The sequence below is a fragment of the Cebus imitator genome, unplaced genomic scaffold (genome assembly GCF_001604975.1).
Source record: "Cebus imitator isolate Cc_AM_T3 unplaced genomic scaffold, Cebus_imitator-1.0 Scaffold18, whole genome shotgun sequence".
NCBI classification, from domain to species: Eukaryota; Metazoa; Chordata; class Mammalia; order Primates; family Cebidae; genus Cebus; species Cebus imitator.
The window spans coordinates 13,822,136-13,841,198 of NW_016107333.1; positions in this window are offsets into that span (position 1 = coordinate 13,822,136).

Below are 19,063 nucleotides of genomic sequence, written 5' to 3' on the forward strand. Positions count from 1 at the left end.
GGCAAGAGAATTGCTTGAACCCAGGAGGCGGAGGTTGCAGTGAGCCGAGATCGTGCCACTGCACTCCAGCATGGGTAACAAGAGTGAAACTCCGTCTAAAAAAAAAAAAAAAAAAAAGAACCAATGGTAGAAATTAAAGAAATGAGATGAAAGCGGATTAAATAAAGAAGACATTGATCTGGGTGTGGTGGCTCCCACCTGTAATTCTGGTGCTTTGGGAAGCCAAGATGGAAGGATCACTTGAAGCCAGAAGTGTGAGACCAGCCTGGGCAACATAGGGAGACCTTGTCTCTACAAAAAAAAAGTTACAAATTAGATGGGTGTGGTGGCTGAGATGGGAGGATCACTCGAACCTAGGATTCCAAGCTGCAGTGAGCTATGATCGTGCCACCAGACTCCAGCCTGGGTGATAGAGCAAGAGTTCATGTCTAAAATAAATAAGTAAAATAAAGAGAAATTGATTATTCAGGGGGATACCTAGGGCAGAGCAGAAAGAAGAAGGATGCCCCCAGGACCGCAGGAGAGAGCAGGTCAAAGCAGGCCAGAAATAGGCAAGAGGCAGACGTAACCAAGGAAGAGAAGAACAAAGACAAGAAAGTGGGGAGGGAGAAGCCAGAGAAGGAAAGGGCAGAACTGAGTGTTCAAAGTCCATCTCTGTTGGGAGGGCACAACCCTTTTCAAGATTTCTTTCCCCCACCTCTCTCAAACTGCTTGCCTTCATTATATCTGTGCAAAAGGGATGTATGCAAAGGAGCCTGCTGGACGGACGGTGGTGGTGGGCTGTCTCCTGGCTCACTTGGTGTTTGTTCATCAATAGTCTTTAGAAAGACTGCTTTACCTTTAAAAAACAATGTTGGGAAAATGTGGACTGTGCATAAGAGGTACCCATATCCGACCTCCCCCTGGTATTTTTCTTTATCACCTTCCTCCCCACCTTCCTTTCAGCTTCCCAGGTCAAAAGGGCAGAACTTCCTGTCTAAATTTTAAAGCCTCCGTCGCCTTGATTTTGTTCCTGACTCAATGGAGATGAATTCCGAGTTAAAAACAAACAATTGTAGCTTGTGAACAGTCGTCACGTCAAAAAGACACGGAGTACTTTTGTGGAAACCTGTCTCAGGAAAAATTCCCAGTGTGGGAGGGAAGGAGGAATTCCAGTTACTCTAAGAATGTAATTTTCTAAGTAAATTCACTAAAGTTGAAATGTCTAATAAGAAAGGGAAGCAAAGTTGGTTGCAAAGGGAGAAACAGCATACTGCAAAACCAAAAATTCCTAAGCAGCAAAATTTCTTTCTTTTTTTTCTTTTTTCCAGACTAACTTGAGTGCAAATGGTGCAATCATAGCTCACTGCAGCCTTGAACTCCTATGCTCAAGTGATCCTCCCACCTCAGCCTCCCTAGTAGCCGTGACTACAGATGTGAGCCACCACAGCTGGCTTAAAATTGCTTGATGCTAGAAAAGTCACTCTTAGACTATCAGAACTGCTGGCTGGCAATTTGCACCCAGGATCATTGATCTCTTCTGAATCATGAAAGTTGAAATGGAAGAGCTTTCTGTGTAAATTGCTGCTCAGGGTGTGCAGGTATACTGCATACCCAGCCTTGTGCTTCTTGCCTGGTACAAAACCACTTCTATTTCCGCCCTCCTGATTCCTAAATTACTACACGAAAACAGAGTTCTTGAATCTAGGAAAGGAGGAAATAATCCCCCAAAATTCCATTCTCAGGATAGAGCTTACCTCTCCTAATACAAGGATTGACACTCAGTAAGAAACATTCAAAGTAGCAGTCATGTTGGGACCAGCCCTTGTGATTCTTTTGCCAGCTCTGCAGAAATTATTTTTTGGAAATGGTGATCCTCTCTTCTTTGCTAATGTCCACAACAGCCACAAAATATTATATTCATCATCAACAACAAATATTTCTTGTCTATTGTGTGCCATCCAATTGTGCTAGCCACTGGTGTTTTTATTGTTTTTAAAGTGAAAGTGATTTGGGCCAGGCACAGTGGCTCACACTTGTAATCCCAGCACTTTGGGAAGCTGAGGTGGGCGGATCACAAGGTGAGGAGTTTGAGACCAGCCTAGCCAATATGGAGAAACCCTGTCTCTACTAAAAATACAAAAAAAATTAGCCAGGCGTGGTGGTGCACTCCTATAGTCCCAGCTGCTCGGGAGGCTGAAGCAGGAGAATCACTTGAACCCAGGAGGCAGAGGTTACCGTGAGCTGAGATCATGCCATTGCACTCCAGCCTGGTGACAGAGCAAGACTCTGTCTCAAAAATAAAAAAAGGAAAAGTGATTTGAAATTAATTTTCTTCCCAATATTTGAAGTCCTTTAGAAATATTATAAATTCAAAAATAGATGTCATTGTCCCAGGATGAGATTTCTTTTGAATATGATAAATTCTTCTTAAAGTAAAAATGTTTTAAGGATCCCTCTCCACAATATTTTTTTTTTACAATCCTCTGATAAAATCTTTATTTACGTAATGACTTCTGGATTCTGGTAAAAAAGATTAAGAAAAATATATTAATATTTGAAGGGTACACTATGTATCAGGCACTAATCTGTATGCTGAAAAATTCAGTGGTAAACACTAATAATTAGTCATAGATATTGGGACCATTTTATGTACTCATTGGATTAAACATTATGTTATGGGTTTTTTATGTACAGTACTCATAAATTCTATAATGTAGATGCCATTAATATTTATATAAATTATATATCACATATCAGTATAAACGTTTTCTAAGTGAGTAAATTAGGGCACAGAGAGGTTAAGGTACTTTCCCCAAGTCATACAGCTAGCAAATGATGGAGCTCAGATTTGAATCTAGCCATCTAGGTCCAGAGCCCCAGCTCTTAAAAAAACTGGAAACCCCCACCCTCATGTAATTTACATTTCTCATAATTCAAGCATATGCTGGTACACATTCCTTTGCAAGCACACCATGGCCTCGGAGGAGTCTACAGCCCCCAGATTGAAGCCAATAGAATTATAAAAATGAGCACTACACTTAGGGTTGATCCAAAGACTTGGACTCAAAACCTCTACAAATTGGTCAGGCATGGTGGCTCCCATCTATAATCCCAGCACTTCAGGAGGCCAAGGCGGGCAGATCACTTGAGGTCAGGAGTTTGAGACCAACCTGGCCAACATGGTGAAATTCTGTCTCTACTAACAATACAAAAATTAGCTAGGTATGGTGTCTATTATATATATCCCAGCTATTCGGGAGGCTGAGACAGGGGAATCGCTTGATTCTTCTTAATTTGAACCCTGGAGGTAAGGTTACGGTGAGCCAAGATTGCACCACTGCACTCTAGCCTGGGTGACAGAGTGAGACTCGGTCTCAATTTAAAAAAAAAAAAAAAAAAAAGCCTCTACAAATCATTTTAGCCTTTTTGAGATTTAGCTTTCTCATCTCTAAGTTGAGGATCATATTCCTAAGTGAAGTATACTTGAGTTGATATACTTGAATTTTCCATATACCTAAAGGGATTGTGCCTTTAATTGCTTCCGTGGTCGAGGGTGACCCATAATGCTGTCTGCTGGCCTGGATGAGCCACTGTTGAGTTGGTGAAGCTCCATAAGGAGCTAGAGTACCTGAGCAGCCCTAGCTCGCTGTGATGCCCTGCTGACAGCCACCAGTCCTCCTTCATCCAAGCTTCAGCCATGCGACTCTAGGAGACTCTCAGCAAATACCATACTCTGCTCACGCAGGAATGCTTTTCAGTGGGAAGAGATGCTAGGTTCCAGATGCTCAACGTTTAATATAATTAAAGCCGAACTATCAGTTTCACCCTAGTTAATAACAAATGGTCCACAGATCAATACAAAGCTGAGGAAAGTTTTAGACAGTATCCACACAGGACTTGGAAATGCTTTTGTCAGTATTAACAGCCTGATAGTCACTGCAGATGACAGAATACTGCTTGTCACCTATTAATATGGACTTGGAAGGTAGAGGACTTAAAAAAAAAAACTACAAACCTTTATTCATTTTAATGAAACTAGTCATACTTCAAAATGGAATTCATTTCAAGAATGTTTTGCCATCCTTCTACAGTCTTAAAGATTATTTTGAGATCAGGAAAGACTGATGAATGTCATTGCTAGGGACAAACGGGCTGGGCTTGATTCCTTGTTCTCCATTTTCTAGTTGTATGTGTCAGACAAGTTACACACCTCCATGAGCCTCAGCTTCCTCCTCTGTGAAATGGGGAAATAATATTTACATTGCAAAGTTAGGAGGATTTGAGATAACACAGATAAAGAACTCAGTGCTGGCCAGGCATGGTGGCTCACTCCTGTAATCCCAGCACTTTGGGAGGCCGAGGCGGGCAGATCACTTGAGGTCAGGAGTTAGAGACCAGCTTAACTAACATGGTGAAACCCTGTTTTTACTAAAAATACAAAAATTAGCTGAGTGTGGTGGCACACACCTCTAATCCTAGCTACTCAGGAGGCTGAGGCAGGAGAAACGCTTGAACCTGGAAGGCAGAGGTTGCAGTGAGCTGAGATCGCAGCACTGCACTCCAGCCTGGGCAACAGAGCGAGATTCAGTCTCAAAAAAAAGAAGAAGAAAAAAAGAACTCAGTGCTGTGACTGGTAATCACTCAATAAATAATAACTATTTCCAGCTTTAGGGGAAAAAGATCGAGATTTCCCTTTTCTCCCCAGATACCCCTAATTATGTTAGGGTCCTGCTGTCTCGTTAGGGTCCTGCTGTAAGCAGTTCATATTCTACTTGGTTTTATAGCATGACATTAGCATTTCCTACACTTAAGTCATGCCTGGGCATATTTTAAAGAAAAAAAAAAGCATTTAAGGGTTGATTTTAATTATATGTTGCCCAAACGTACGTAAGCATAAAATTATACCTAAACTCCTATGCAACTATAAAACCAAACTGAATTTAAAAAACAAAAACCTAGTGGTACAAACTGAATCACACATAAAGCAGGAATTTTATTTCACAAACTTCAGCGTGCAAGAAGGGGCATGTAATCTGCTTCTGTTGAATAACAAGTACAAATCAGAACAATAGCACTGATGTGAGAAATGGTTGTTTGCATTAACAGGGACCACAGGGAAACTATGCTCTGTCCTCCCTGGTACCCCAAACTTTTCTTGTTTGTATGGCGTTCCATGACGTCATTTGGCTTTCACGGACATCATGTATAAATCACTTAGGAATTAAATCCACCCGTGTTCCTTTCTCATTAGCTCCAGATAATTACAGTGGCACCACTTTGTACCACCAGGACAGTGAATTCAAACAGAGACTTGGGCCTAAAAATCTCACACTGTACCTGTTTATGGGATAGGTGATCATAGGTGAGCCAGCATATGCAAATATTAACTTTTTAAGGCTATCATTTAAATGAATACACAAAAATCACAAAATTTTAAAATTACCTCGACCAACTCTTAGACCTACAGGGACCTATAGGCCTTGGTTTAGGAACATGAATGTGATCATTAGGCCTGTGAGATTTGCCATCAATTTGGGTTCAAATCCAGAGCTATCATGTGAGCCCTGTGTGATCTTGGAGGGATTCACTCATTCAGTCATTCAACAAACATGTAGGGGGCACCTAGTATGTTCCAGGCACTTTTCTAGGCACTGGAAATATAAGTGGATACAAGACAGACAAGGTCACTCTCTGCCCTCACAGAGCTTGCATTCTGAAATCTACTGAGATAAATTACTTAAACTCCTCCCCAAGCCTAAGCTTCTGTAGCTGTCAAATGAGAATAATAATTGGGCCTTACTGGAAGGCCGCTGGAAAAATAGATGAATTGAGGCATGTTTAGGAGGTGTGCTGGATTTTCCTGTTTGTCCTTCTGGTTCCGTCCTCCATCACTCGGGTGCAGGGAAGGAACCACCTCAGCTGTTGCTGGCTCCGGTTTTCTCCTCTTCTCTTGCTGGTTTGCCTTAACTCTGCACTTTGCTTTGCAAATGGTCCCATTAATCCGTCTCCAGTCACTCCATTTGAGTATGCCATCAATTTCCTGCTGGGACTCTGCTTCTGAATCACACATAAAGCAGGAATTTTATTTCACAAACTTCAGCGTGCAAGAAGGGGCATGTAATCTGCTTCTGTTGAATAAAATTAAATTTGCCTCCAATTTCCCATTCCACCGGATTGGTGGGAAATACTGAGCCCATTCTCTTGTCTAGGGTCTGGCTGGAAGCGGGAACGGTACTCTTTTACCTCCAGCAACTCGCCACCGATTTCCTCATGGTCCAAGCCCATATGCAGGTCTAGCTGCACGCCACATAGCAGCATTTCCTCTACAGGGACACCATTCACAGCAGAGAACTAGACTGGGGTTGATGGGAGGGTACAGGTGGGCGTGGAGGTTCCAGGCCTCTCACCCCACATCCTGGAGCAGCGAGGTACACACAACTATGCGCACACTCAGTTAAGTACACGCGCGCACACACTTGCAGGTTACAGGACCATGCCTGGCCCACCTTGCTCCAGCGGTCATGTCCTTTTTCCCCATTCACAGTTGTTGGAGACCTCATTCCCATGTGTCCCTCCCTCTAAACCTGACAGGGCCCCTTCACCTACCAGTATCACGTGTCCAGGCATACGCTTTGCCTGCAAATAGAAAAGCATCTCGGCTGGAAAGCATGCAATGAGGACTGGTGCCCTGCAAAGGCTCTGGAGAGCCCCGTGGGAGCTGTTCCGATTGTTCGGTAATTATGTTAGTTTGCTTGGGCTGCTACAACAAAGCACCACAGATTGGGTGGCTCAAACAACAGAAATTAATTTGCTGTTTTTTGGAGACAGTCTTGCTGTGTCACCAGGCTGGAGTGCAGTGGCGCAATCTCGGCTCACTGCAACCTCCGCCTCCCGGATTCAAGTGATTCCCCCGCCTCAGCCTCCCGAGTAGCTGGGACTATAGGCGCAGGCCACCACCCCTGGCTACTTTTTTGTATTTTAGTAGAGATGGGGGTTCGCCATGTTGGCCAGGATGGTCTCAATCTCCGGACCTTGTGATCTGCCCACCTCAGCCTCCCAAATTGCTGGGATTACAGGCGTGAACTACTGCATCCTGCCCTCAGAAATTTATTTTCTCACAGGTTCTGGGCTTTGGAAGGCCAAAATCAAGGCGCTAACAGCGTTGCTTTTCTCTGGGGCCTCTTCACTGGGCTTCCAGATGGCCGCCTCTTTGCTGCGTCTTCACAAGGTCATCCCTCCATGCATGCATGTCCCCAATGCCCCCCTGTGAATCCAAATTTCCTCCCCTGATAAGCACACCAGTCAGACTGGATTAGGGCCCATACTAACAGCCTTATTTTAACTTTTTTTTTTTTTTTGAGATGGAGTCTTGCTCTGTCACCCAGGCTGGAGTGCAGTGGTGTGATCTTGGCTCACTGCAACCTCTGCCCCCTGGGTTCAAGCAATTCTCTTGCCTCAGCCTCCCAAGTAGCTGGGATTACAGGTATGTGCCACTATACCTGGCTAATTTTTGTATTTTTAGCAGAGATGTAGTTTCTCTAGGTTGGCCAGCCTGGTCTTGAACTCCTGGCCTCAAGGGACCCACCCATCTCGGCCTCCAAAGTGCTGGGATTACAGGCATGAGCCACCATGCCTGGCCTTGCTTTAACTTAATCACCTCTTCAAAGTCTCTATCTCCAAACACAGTCATATGAATTTTGGGAAAATGCAATTTAGCCCATATCAGGAATATACTAACCTAACAATAAATTATTTAAATAAGGAAAAGGGTGCCTTTTTCTGATTAGCACAAAGGCACCATGTGGGCTAGTGGTGGCCCAGCTGGTGGCTCCTTAAAGCTCAGTGACTCCAGGCCTTCTGTGTCACACTTAGGACAAATAATCCTCTACAAGGGCTGGAAATGCGTGGTCTGGGCCCAGACTCCCCGGGGGCACCAACAAACATTCCCTTCTGGGAATCTCACCAGGAGCCCAGCTGCAAAAGAATGAGCCAGATATTATCTCCACTACCAAAAGGAAGTTCTGACCCTTGCCCCCTTTTAAGCCCGAGGAATTTGCTCCTTTCTCTCTCTCTCCTGCTTTCCCCCATCCCACCCTGAGACCCAGCACAATCCATGAGTTTAGCTTTCTTATAAACAACGAGGCAGATAAGTTGTTTTCAGCTGACTTTTTTTTTTTTTTAGACGGAGACACGCTCTGTTGCCCAGGGGGGAGTGCAGTGGTGCGATCACCTAGGTTCACCACAGCCTCCACCTCCCCAGATTCAAGGATTTCTCTGCCTCAGTCCCCTGAGTAGCTGGGATTACAGGCGCTTGCCACCACACCCAGCTAATTTTTGTATTTTTAGTAGAGATGGGGTTTCACCCTCTTGGCCGGGCTGGTCTTGAACTCCTGACTTCATGATCCACCCACCTCGGCCTCCCAAAGTGCTAGGATTACAGGCATGAGCCATCGTGCGTGACCAGTAGTAGCCTCTTAAACAGCACCAATTGGTCAAAGGAATCCTTTCTGAGTTGTTGACACACCCCCAGAGTACTGCTGATGATCATTTTGAAAAAGACGGCTGCTCTTTCCATAACCCATCACCAATCTTCTTTGCAGCCTCAGCCAAATATAATCCCATCACTATTTCTCTATGATCTGGGATTACAGGTGTAAGCCACCACGCCCAGCCGCCTTTGGCTTTTGGCTCTGCAACACCAACCTCGCCTTACACAGGGACTGATGGCCACAGACGTCTTGAATTTTGAGATTGGGAGAGGGAAAATGAAATGAGAAAATTAACTTCTCAGTGGCTCAAGCTGCCAGACACAGAAAGGCTTTAGCACAATGCCAGGCAGCGTGAGAGCTCAGTAACATAGCCCATGGCAATTAACATAACAACTGTTACTCTCATTGTAACAGCATAGGAAGCAGCGCTTGGAGTCTATGGTCTGAGGAAAAGGTACCAAGCAGCTGGTGTGCTCAATAGCGCTGTCCAACAGAACTTCCTGATATGCAGCGGAAGCTCTTTATCTGTCCTCTCCAACAAGGCAGCCATTAGCCACATGTGGCTATTGAGCACTTGAAATGTGGCTGATGCAATCAAGGGACTAAATTCTAAATTGTATTTACTTTTTTTTTTTTTTTTTTTTTTTGAGACGGAGTTTCACTCATGTTTCCCAGGCTGGAGTGCAATGGCGCGATCTCGGCTCACCGCAACCTCCGCCTCCTGGGTTCAGGCAATTCTCCTGCCTCAGTCTCCTGAGTCGCTGGGATTACAGGCACGCACCACCATGCCCAGCTAATTTTTTGTATTTTTTTAGTAGAGACGGGGTTTCACCGTGCTGACCAGGGTGGTCTCGATCTCTTGACCTCGTGATCCACCCGCCTCGGCCTCCCAAAGTGCTGGGATTACAGGCTTGAGCCACCGCGCCCGGCCTGTATTTACTTTTAATTCATTAAACTTAGGCCAGGCACAGTGGCTCACACCTGTAATTCCAGCAATTTGGGAGGCAGCAGCAGGAGGATCACTTGAAGCCAGGAGTTTGAGACCAGTCTGGGCAACAAAGCAAGAGTTCATCTGTACAAAAAAGCTTTTTCTTAAATTAGCCAGGCATGGAGGCGCACACCTGTGAGTTCCAGCTACTCAGGAGACTGAGATAGGAGGATCATTTGAGCCCAGGATTTTGAGGTTGCAGTGAACTATGATCACACGATTGCACTTCAGCCTGGGGGACAGAGTGAGACTCTGTCTCTTAAAAAATTTAAAAAAAATAAATAAAAATAAGGCCAGGCACAGTGGCTCACGCCTGTAATCCCAGCACTTTGAGGTCAGGTGTTTGAGACCAGCATGACCAATATGGTGAAACCCCGTCTCTACTAAAAATATAAAAATTAGCCAGGTGTGGTGGTGCACGCCTGTAATCCCCCCCTACTCAGGAGGCTGAGGCAGGATAATTATTTGAACCCAGGAGGCAGAGGTTGCAGTGAGCCAAGATCACGCCACTGCACTCTGACTTGAGGACAGAGCAAGACTTCATCTCAAGAAAAATAAAAAATAAATAAAAGTTGAAATAACAGCACAGCTATTTATATGACTATTGGACAGGACAGTTATAAGATTTTTGCAGCAGCTGACAATAGGGAATAAGTGGACATTCTAATTCCAAATAATATAACAATTTCCACTTCATTTCCTAGCCATGCCCTGGGCCCAGATTTGCTTCTCTATCTACAACAAAAACCAAGGCTGCGCCCTTACAGTTTCTATAAGCAAGTCAAAAGCTAACAACTTTTGGAAATCTTGCATGAATTTTTGGAACTTTTCCCAACAACTTTTGGAAATCTTGCGTGAATTTTCCCGAGTCAAAACCTTGATATCCTCATTCATTTTGGACAGGAGAAACATCACAGAGTAATGCCACCCTCTTGAGACTTCAGTCCACAGCGCTCCCTTTTCCAAGTTTTATATGCGAGCTATATCAAAGTAGAGTTAAAATCAACATTATTTATCTGCGTTGGTGCAGACTTTCAGACCACCACCCCCTGAAGATCCTCCCAGCCACAGCAAGGCTCCACTCAAACAGGCCTGGGAACTGCAGGTTCCATGCCCCTGTTCAAGCTGCCATGCTCTGTGAAAGTCCTTTGAGCACAATTAGGATTTTTTTACTAGATGCCTTAATGGTGTGCCCACAGGAAATGTGTACCTTGGCCCAGCCACCTTCTCACTGCAACTGGAATTGGCATGGCAGCCCCTGGAAAATGGGCACCTCTCATCTTTACAGTCAGCATGAATCACCCCGTTCTGTGCAGGAGCGGGGCTCGCCTGCCTGAGACGCCTGCAGACATAACACATGGGCTGCCTTCCCATGCCGAACTTTCCCTAGAGGCTGGAAAGGGGCTGAGAGTCCCTCCTCGGGCCACTGTAATTTTTCCTGTCCTCATTCTCTGCCCTTTCCAAATTATATCATTTCCTTGGATCCGCATGTTTTTAACGTCTCCCATGTACACACCTTCACAGGTATTCCCCAGTAATGTGTGTCTGTGGATTTTAAAGGCATGCTTGCTGAGCGTGTGAGGTTGGATGAAATCTGCTGGTCTCTCCCTGTTTGAAGCCCTTTGCTGAGTGTCCCCGTCCCTGATGAGATGGAGCACAAGCTCCTCATCATAGTTAACGAGGCCCATTATGATCCACATCCTTCCTACAGTGGCAGTCTCTCCCTCCTCCCTTGTAACATTTGCTGCAGCAATACCGAGTGGCCTGTGGTCCCTCAAACCATGCTGTTTCAGCCAAGCACAGTGGCTCACTGTCTGTAATCCCAGCACTTTGGGTGGCCAAGGCCAGTGGATCACGAGGTCAGGAGATGGAGACCATCTTGGCCAACACGGTGAAACCCCGTCTCTACTAAAAATACAAAAATTAGCCCTGCATGGTGGTACACGCCTGTAGTCCCAGCTACCCGGGAGGCTAGGGCGAGAAAATTGCTTGAATCCAGGATAGGGAGGTTGCAGGGAGCCGAGATCACGCCACTGTACTCCAGCCTGGGCAACAGAGCGAGACTCTGTCTCAAAACAAAAACAAAAACAAACAAAACAAACTTTCACTCCTCCATATATCTACCTGTGCTGTTCCACCTGCTTGAGATGCCCTTCTCTCCTCGTCCACCAGGGAACTCTCCCTCCCCTAACACCCAGGCCAGCAGGCACCTGCTCCAGGTAGCTTTCTCCAGTGCCCTCTCTCTTACATATTTTGTGTGTTTCACTTGTCTCCCTGTATTGTGTTTTGTCACCTTGCCTGTCTTTTTCTAGTGCACTGTGAGATGGTTGAGGACTAGGGCTGCGTTTTCATCTGAACTGCCAGAACCAATCACAGTGCCGGGCTCATAGCCACCAATCAAAGCCCATTGTTGAATTGAAATGCATGGAAAGAGCGTCTGACGTGAGGTTGGGCATTTCCCACATTACACATTCTCTTCTCAACAAAGTTTTGTGGAACTGACCTGAATCATTCTGGTTTTGGATGTAATTATGATTGGGTGCATTTAAAGAAAAAGATGTAAGGCCGAATGCCGTGGCTTACGTCTGTAATACCAGCACTTTGGGAGGCGAAGGCAGGAGGATCACTTGAGGCCCCTCTTTCTATAAAAAATAAAATAAATTAGCTGGGTGTGGTGGCATGTGCCTCTAGTCCCAGCTACTCGAGAGGCTGAGGCTGGAGGTTTGCTTGAGCCCAGGGGCTCAAGGCTACAGTGAGCAGTGATCATGACACAGCATTCCAGCCTGGGTGACAGAACGACACCTTGTCTAAAAAAAAGAGAGAGAGAGGTGTAGATTACCTAAGAAATACCTAATGCTAAACCTCCACAAATGAAATGTAGCAAGGGAGGAACGGAGGAAAGGAAGAAACAGAAACACACATGGAGACATTTATCCTGGCCTGTCCTGCGGACACCAACTCCAAATGACAACCTGAATCTGCCCTCGTCTCTCCCTTCAGTTCCACTCAGCCTGGACCAGCCTCTATCATCCATCACCTAGACTTCTGCAGCAGCCTCCTCTCAGTCCTCACCCGCCCTGCCATGGGCTGAACGTTTGTGTCTCTGTGTTGCAACCCTAACCCCTAATGTGATGGCATCAGGACGAGGGGCCTTTGGGAGGTGAGGAGGCTTAGATGAGATCATGAGATGGGTGTCCTTAAAAGAAGAAACAGAGGGGCTGGCCGCAGCGGCTCACATCTGTAATCGCAGCACTTTGGGAGGCTGAGGTGGGCAGATCACTTGAGGTCAGGAGTTTGAGACCAACCTGACCAACATGGTGAATGAAACCCCATCTCTACTAAAAATACAAAATTATCCAGGCATGATGGTGGACACCAGTAGTCCCAGCCACTGGAGGCTGAGGCAGGAGAATCTCTTAAACCTGGGAGGTTGAGGTTGCAATAAGCCGAAATTGCGCCACCATACTCTATCTGGGTGACAAGAGCAAAACTCCATCTCAGTTTTTAAAAATGCCAGGTGCAGTGGCTCATGCCTGTAATCCCAGCCCTTTGGGAGGCCAAGGCAGGCAGTTCACCTGAGGTCAGGAGTTCGAGACCAGCCTGACCAACGTGGAGAAACACCGTCTCTACTAAAAATACAAAAAAGAAAAAAAAAAAAAAGAAGAGAAACCAGAGCTCTCCCTCCACATGTGTACATACAAGGAGGTCCTGCTGAGCACACAGCATGATGACACTTGACTGCCGGCCAGAAAGAAAGCCCTCACCAAGAACAAACTCTGCTAGCACTCTGGTCCTGGACTGCCCAGCTCCAGAACTGTGAGAAATAAATATCTGTGGTTTAAGCCCTCCAGTAGATGGCATTTTGTGATCCCCAGCAGAGCTGACCGAGACATACTCCCTTACACTTTACTCTCCACTCAGCAGCCGAAGTCAGCTTTTACAAATGCAAGTGAGATCAAGCCACACTACCTTACCCACCCCATTGATTTCCCTTGAATATAACCCACCCTCCTTTCTTCAGCCTATGAAGACCTTCTGTGATCTGGCGATCGATCTCCTTTGGAGAATTCTGTCTTAGTCCTTCTCTCTCTTGCCCAAATTCCACTCACATCCACATCCTTTCAGTCCTTTACGGGCTAAGACCTTGTGCACCATTGCGCAAGTGACATTCCTGCAGCCCTTTGGATGACTGGCCCTTAAAAGACACCTCCTCATTGAGACCTTCCTTGACTGTTGCATCTAAAGTCACTCCACAGTCACTTTGCGTCATGCCACCAGTTTTACTTCCTCCATTGTTAAAATGCACACTCTGAATGAAGAGACCCCCCCCCCCCAAAACAGGCTTTGTGTAAGCAACACAGCTGTTTACTCAGTGGGTGCGGGTGGGCTGAGTTCAAAAAGAGAGTCAGTGGAGGGCAGTGGGATAGGAGTTGGTTTTACAGGTTTGGGGTAGGCAGTGGAAAGTTATAGAAGTTACAGTTTAGGGCGGTTTTGGCAAGCTGGGAGGAGGTCCTAGGGTCTGGAGTCACAAAGTTGACCAAGGTCGGTTACAAAGTCCAATGGCCTTATCAATTGAGGCAGGAATAAGGAACAATAGAGAACGTCTCAAGTTAATTAGGTGCCACAGGGGTTGATCATTCTTCCTTTTTTACATGGTCTTCCAGTTACTTCAGATTTTCTAATTCCAGGAGGCCATCCAGAGGTGTATGTGTGGGTCACGGGTTGCCATGGTGTCCATGGTACCGTCAAATCAGCCTGAAAGACCTTACATCCATAGCACTTTTCGGGACCCAATACATCTTCTTGTCTGTTTACTCATTCATTCTCCATCTCCCCTAACTAGGATCCTTGAGAACAGGAACCTCACCTGTGTTGTTCACTGCTCTATTCCCAGCACCTACAACAGAGCCCAGCTCAGGCAGTTTTAGAAATGAGTGGTTCTCTGGGAGGCAGAGGTGGCAGTGAGCCAAGATCATGCCACTGCACTCCAGCCTGGGCAACAGAGCTAGACTCTGTCTCAAAAAAAAAAAAAATGAAGTGGTTTTTGAGTGACTAGACATGCCTGACACTGGCTGGACATGTTCACAGGCAGTATTTTCATACCATCATGTCCAGAAAGGTTTCCTGCAAAAATCAGTAGAGAACTGTCAATGATTGTAGGGTTTTGACATCCCTGGGGTGAGTTCATTCATAATTAGTTTCTCTGAAGTGGAAGTGAATCAGTGTGTGACTTCATACCTAGCCCACATCAAAATGTTTATGGATGAACACAAGGGCAGGGGAATGAAAGCAACCTTAAAATGGGAGGTGTAGGGAACTCCTGCGTGAAGGGACGTGGTGGGTGGTGGTGGGCTCCCGTCAAGGTCTGCACTCCAGCACTGAGAATGCCAGTCAGTTGTGCTGAAGTTTAGCCAACTTAAAAGCATGGTCAGGCCTATCTGCCCACCCACTTTAATGACTGAAATGATGAATGAAATTTCTGAAACCCTGAGGTTCTCAGAAGCAAAGTTTGGCATGAAGGTTAGGGTATGCTTTTAGGAGACCACTGTCAGAGGGAATCTGAATTTTTCTTTGGCTTTGAAAAGAGCACTGGACCTGGAATTAGAGACCTAGGTTTCAGCCCAGATTCTAGTGTTCAGGCACTGTGTGACTTTGGGCAGGTCCCTTCACCTCACCTAATCTCTTTTCTCTTCTGTAAAAAGTAATCCTTCCTCTTTCCCGCCAGGAGGTTGTCCTAAAAGTCAAAATTAGAATGGCTCTCTGTAGGAAAGTGTAGAACTGTAAGGCACCATACATTGTAGTTGGTTACTGTAATTATTATCAAAATCTGCTCTTCGGCTGGGAGCGGTGGCTCACACCTATAATCCTAGCACTTTGGGAGGGCAGATCACCTGAGGTCAGGAGTTCAAGACCAGCCTGGCCAACATGGTGAAACCCTGTCTCTACTAAAAATACAAAAATTAGCCAGGCATGTTGGCACACACCTGTAATCCCAGCTATTGGGAGGCTGAGGCAGGAGAATTGCTTGAACCTGGGAGGTGGAGGCTGCAGTGAGCCGAGATCACATCACTGCACTCCTGCTTGGACAATAGAGCAAGACTCCATCTCAAAAATATATAAAACAATCTGCCCCTGGAATCAGAACAGAAACTATCAATTATTGGAAACTATTAATCCAAACTTCTTTATGTGGGGTGTATGAGTGTATGTGTGATGTGTCATTACACATATTCTAGGGCTCCTTCCTGCTTTGGGTTGCTACCCATCTACTTGAGGAAAGAGATGGGCATGCAATGTGAAAAGCTAACAACAGTATGAAGGGCCAGGAGCCCTTTGGACAAAATGCTGTGGGAGGGAATGGTGGCCTGATGTATTCAATAATCTCCTAACCAGCTCTCCTGCCTCTCTGGGCTCTCTCTTTCCCAAGCCACCCCATGCAGTGGCACTAGAGACCATGCCTCCAATAAAAGAGAGTGTAGCTAAGTGGTCTAAGGGCAGACTTTGGAGCCAGCTGCTTGTGTATGAGACCCAACTGTGCGGCCCAATCAGGCAGTTCTTTCCGCTCTCTGTAACATTAGGGAAGTACCAGTTCCCTCCCCTGAGGGTTGCAGGGAGGATGAAATGTATTAGTCTGTATTAACTAGATTTTATATGTATAGCTTATATATTTTATACACACATATATTTTATATACACATACAAGCTATATTTTATACCTAGCTAATTAAGCTAAATATAAACGTATACTTAGCACCCTGTCTGGCCCTTTATCAACATTGGCTCTTATCATTAAGTTGCTCTTCTGGTCCTAAGACTGGTCTAAGCAACATTTTTTCATGGAGTCTGTTGTCAAGCCCTCCCGACTCCACCTCAGCAGCTGTCTGCTCCTCCCCTTCACTGCAGGCAACGGAATGATCTTCTTTTCCTGATCCTCTTTTTGCCTTCAAGGCTCAATTCTGCTTCCTGAAGTTGGAAGTGCCTTTTCTTTTCTCTGAACCCACACAGGGCTTTGTTGCTGTGTATAGCACTTCTCGTTCTAGTTTTGGAGGTGGCTTTATTGTCCCCTGCTAGACTGTAAGCTCTTGCATGACAAAGATGGTAATTTATTTGACTTGCATACTTTTTGTAAGCAGGCCTTTTGCCCATAATAGGTATTTAGTGAGTGTTTCTTGAATGCATGGTGTGATCAGAAATGGCATCACAAAAGTGACCATTGAACTGTACGTTGAAGGAAGAACAGGCTTTAAGAAACCATTATTATTTATTTTGATTGTAGTGCAGTGACTAAGAGCATGCATCATGTAGCTAAACTACCTGGGTTCAAATCCCAAGTCTGACATTTCATAGCTCTATGACTTGGGACAAATTTTAAAAAACACTTTCTTCCTGATGTTACGTTGTGAAGATTATCACATGAACTTAGTGGTATCCTTGGCATTTCGTAAATGCGTAATGAACAATAGCCATTACTACTATTATCACAGAGATAATGAATGAATGCTGCTGCTTTATTTTTTCTTTCTTTTTTTTTTTGAGATGGAGTTTCACTGTTTTTGGACAGATTGGAGTGCAATGGCTCGATCTCAGCTCACTGCAACCTCTGGCCCCCAGGTTCAAGTGATTCTCCTGCCTTAGCCTCCCGAGTAGCTGGGATTACAGGCACACACCAACACGTCTGGCTAATTTTTGTATTTTTAGTAGAGACAGGGTTTTGCCACGTTGGCCAGGCTGGTTTCGAACTCCTGACCTCAGGCGATCCACCCGCCTCAGCCTCCCAAAGTGCTGGGATTACAGGAGTGAGCCACCATACCTGGCCAGTAAATGCTTCTTATGAGAAGTTCAGCAAGACACTAAAAAGTGGAAGCATTCCTCACTGCACCCCGGCAATCTTACCCCCATAGACAGAGCGACTGCTATGGGTTTAGTGAATATCCTTCCAGAAGTTTTATGAATATAAAATATATTTAGTAACATAAAGAGTCATACCACAGATGCCATCCAATTATGAAAGCCACCGAGGAGTGCAGCTGGTGGAACAGTTGCCATCTCCAACTGCGTCGGCCATGAAATGCTTGAGCCTGCAACTGACACACTTCGCTGGCTTTCACAACCCATTGGCCAGAACTAGCCACTTAACCCCAACCAACCCCCCAAAGGGGGTGAGAAGTGTGGCCCCATCATGTGCCAAAAGAATGGGAGCTGAAAATCACTGGGAAACAGCACCACTCCCATCTCCTTTCCATCATCTAAAATATGCTGAGAAAACCCCACAGCGACTAAGAGAGACAAGGGCCAAATGATGTAGCCAGGGTTGCTTCCAAATGTCGGGCCAAAGGCAGGGCTTGGATATGCTCGGAAACAGCCTGGTTCAGTGGGTCAGGTCATTTTGATAAGCGTTACGGGTAGGGTAGAATGTGGCAGAATAGTGTGAAAAAGCTTTCGAAAACAGTGAAAACCTGTCCAAGAAAATCTTCAGAGAAGCTTTACTCTCCTACTTCTTCTCAATTTTCTTTTCCTTGTGTCCTTAGACCTTCTTTGGGACTCATGTAAAGTGCATTCAGGCTCTAACAGATTTCCTAGTCAAGAAGTTTCCCAGGGCATAATACAATAACCCAGGTGACCATAATAATACTGATGGTAAACACTTTAGCGGCACTTTCTACATGACAGTGTTTTCCATATATGAACTCGCCTATCCTCACACCAGCCCTATAAGGTAGGCGTTTTCACTATTTTCATTTGACAATGAGGACAGTAAAGCACAAAAAGGTTAAATCACTTGCTCCAAGTTCACCTGGGATTAGAAGCCAAGCATTGAGATTCCAAAGATAACTGCCAGGGCAATTGGTAGAAGAAATGTTCCAGGACCTTCTCCTCCCCTCCCCTCAACCTTAAACCCCTAGCTACCATAATTTACCACAAAAGCCTCTGTATTTTAATAAAAAATTTTGGCCAGGCGCAGTGGCTCATGCCTGTAATCCCAGCACTTTGGGAGGCTGAGGCGGGCAGATTACGAGGTCAAGAGATCGAGACCATCTGGCCAATGTGGTGAAACCCTGTCTCTACTAAAAATACAAAAATTAGCTGGGCATGGTGGCACACACCTGTAGTCCCAGCTACTCAGGAGGCTGAGGCAGAAGAATCTCTGGAAGATTGCAGTGAGCCAAGATCACGCCACTGCACTCCAGCCTGGCAACAGAGCAAGACTCCGTCTCCCAAAAAAAAAAAAAAAAAAAAAATTCCAGCCCTAACCCATGCCCCATTAATTTTGGCCAGTATTCAACATAGAGAAATAGCACCACAATGAAACCTCATGGGCCCAGCTGTTCCTCTAATAGACCTGACCTGAAAAACTTACATAAAAATCAGTCCTGCTGTCATCTGGTTGAGGGCCTGCTTTGTTCCTGCTAACTAGTCTGATTTCATTGTCACTCATAATATCTTGACGTTTGTGTCTTTTTTTTTTTTCCAACTCTAAATACTTTTATAATTTCAACACGAAAAATCTCCCTTCATGGTGCATTTCTTCCCCCCAGGTAGTGGTAACCTTTGAAACACACACTGACAACACTCCTAGACCTTCGAAGATAATGATTACTCACTT